Raw genomic sequence first — 2,500 nt, 5'->3', positions numbered from 1 at the left:
GCTGACCCTCGTTCTTTAAATGACCCTATCCCGAGGAGGACACCTGAAGGCGAGCCGTAATGGCCTCATCTCCGGCAGGCTCCTCGATTTTTTTTATTACGTCGTGCTGACCCTCGTTCTTTAAATGACCCTATCCCGAGGAGGACACCTGAAGGCGAGCCGTAATGGCCTCATCTCCGGCAGGCTCCTCGATTTTTTTTTTTTCGTTTTTTTTCCCTTTTTTTTTTTACGTCGTGCTGACCCTCGTTCTTTAAATGACCCTATCCCGAGGAGGACACCTGAAGGCGAGCCGTAATGGCCTCATCTCCGGCAGGCTCCTCCGATTTTGTTTTTTTTTCGTTTTTTTTCTTTTTTTTTTTTTACGTCGTGCTGACCCTCGTTCTTTAAATGACCCTATCCCGAGGAGGACACCTGAAGGCGAGCCGTAATGGCCTCATCTCCGGCAGGCTCCTCCGATTTTTTTTTTTCGTTTTTTTTTCCCTTTTTTTTTTTTACGTCGTGCTGACCCTCGTTCTTTAAATGACCCTATCCCGAGGAGGACACCTGAAGGCGAGCCGTAATGGCCTCATCTCCGGCAGGCTCCTCCGATTTTTTTTTTTTTTTTTCCGTTTTTTTTTTTTTTACGTCGTGCTGACCCTCGTTCTTTAAATGACCCTATCCCGAGGAGGACACCTGAAGGCGAGCCGTAATGGCCTCATCTCCGGCAGGCTCCTCCGATTTTTTTTTTTTCGTTTTTTTTTCCTTTTTTTTTTTACGTCGTGCTGACCCTCGTTCTTTAAATGACCCTATCCCGAGGAGGACACCTGAAGGCGAGCCGTAATGGCCTCATCTCCGGCAGGCTCCTCCGATTTTTTTTTTCGTTTTTTTCCCTTTTTTTTTTTTTTTACGTCGTGCTGACCTCGTTCTTTAAATGACCTATCCCGAGAGGACACCTGAAGGCGAGCCGTAATGGCCTCATCTCGGCAGGCTCCTCCGATTTTTTTTTTTTTTTTTTTTTTTTTTTTTTTTACGTCGTGCTGACCCTCGTTCTTTAAATGACCCTATCCCGAGGAGGACACCTGAAGGCGAGCCGTAATGGCCTCATCTCCGGCAGGCTCCTCCGATTTTGTTTTTTCGTTTTTTTCCCTTTTTTTTTTTACGTCTGCTGACCTCGTTCTTTAAATGACCCTATCCCGAGGAGGACACCTGAAGGCGAGCCGTAATGGCCTCATCTCCGGCAGCTCCTCCGATTTTTTTTTTCTTTTTTTTTTCTTTTTTTTTACGTCGTGCTGACCCTCGTTCTTTAAATGACCTATCCGAGGAGGACACCTGAAGCGAGCCGTAATGCCTTATCTCGGCAGGCTCCTTGATTTTTTTTTTCTTTTTTTTTCCTTTTTTTTTTTACGTCGTGCTGACCCTCGTTCTTTAAATGACCCTATCCGAGGAGGAACCTGAAGGCGAGCCGTAATGGCCTCATCTCCGGCAGGCTCCTTCAATTTTGTTTTTTTCGTTTTTTTTCTTTTTTTTTTTTTTTTACGTCGTGCTGACCCTCGTTCTTTAAATGACCCTATCCCGAGGAGGACACCTGAAGGCGAGCCGTAATGGCCTCATCTCCGGCAGGCTCCTCCGATTTTTTTTTTTTTTTTTTTTCCTTTTTTTTTTCGTCGCTGACCTCGTTCTTTATATTTCCGAGAAGGACACCTGAAGGCGAGCCGTAATGGCCTCATCTCCGGCAGGCTCCTCCGATTTTTTTTTCCCTTTTTTTTTTTTTACGTCGTGCTGACCCTCGTTCTTTAAATCCCTATCCCGAGGAGACACCTGAAGGCGAGCGTAATGGCCTCATCTCGGCAGCTCCTCCATTTTTTTTCGATTTTTTTCCCGGTTTTTTTTTTTTTTTTTTTTTTTTTACGTCGTGCTGACCCTCGTTCTTTAAATGACCCTATCCCGAGGAGGACACCTGAAGGCGAGCCGTAATGGCCTCATCTCCGGCAGGTCCTCCGATTTTTTTTTTCGTTTTTTTTTTTTTTTTGCTTTTTTTTTACTCGTGCTGACCTGTTCTTTAAATGACCCTATCCCGAGGAGGACACCTGAAGGCGAGCCGAATGGCCTCATCTCCGGCAGGCTCTCCCTTTTTTTTTTTTTTTTCCTGTTTTTTTTTTTTTTTTTTAACGTCGTCTGACTTCGTTCTTTAAATGACCCTATCCCGAGGAGGACACCTGAAGGCGAGCCGTAATGGCCTCATCTCCGGCAGGCTCCTCCGATTTGTTTTTCGTTTTTTCCTTTTTTTTTACGTCGTGCTGACCCTCGTTCTTTAAATGACCCTATCCCGAGGAGGACACCAGAAGGGAGCCGTAATGGCCTCATCTCCGCAGGCTCCTCGATTTTGTTTTTTTTTTTTTTTTTTTTCTTTTTTTCCCCTCATTTTTTTTCTTTTTTTTTTCTTCTTTTTTTTTTTTTTTTTTTTACGTCGTGCTGACCCTCGTTCTTTAAATGACCCTATCCGAGGAGGACCACCTAAGGC

The sequence above is a fragment of the Arachis hypogaea genome, chromosome 13 (genome assembly GCF_003086295.3).
Source record: "Arachis hypogaea cultivar Tifrunner chromosome 13, arahy.Tifrunner.gnm2.J5K5, whole genome shotgun sequence".
NCBI classification, from domain to species: Eukaryota; Viridiplantae; Streptophyta; class Magnoliopsida; order Fabales; family Fabaceae; genus Arachis; species Arachis hypogaea.
Note: the sequence above shows the minus strand (reverse complement) of the source record.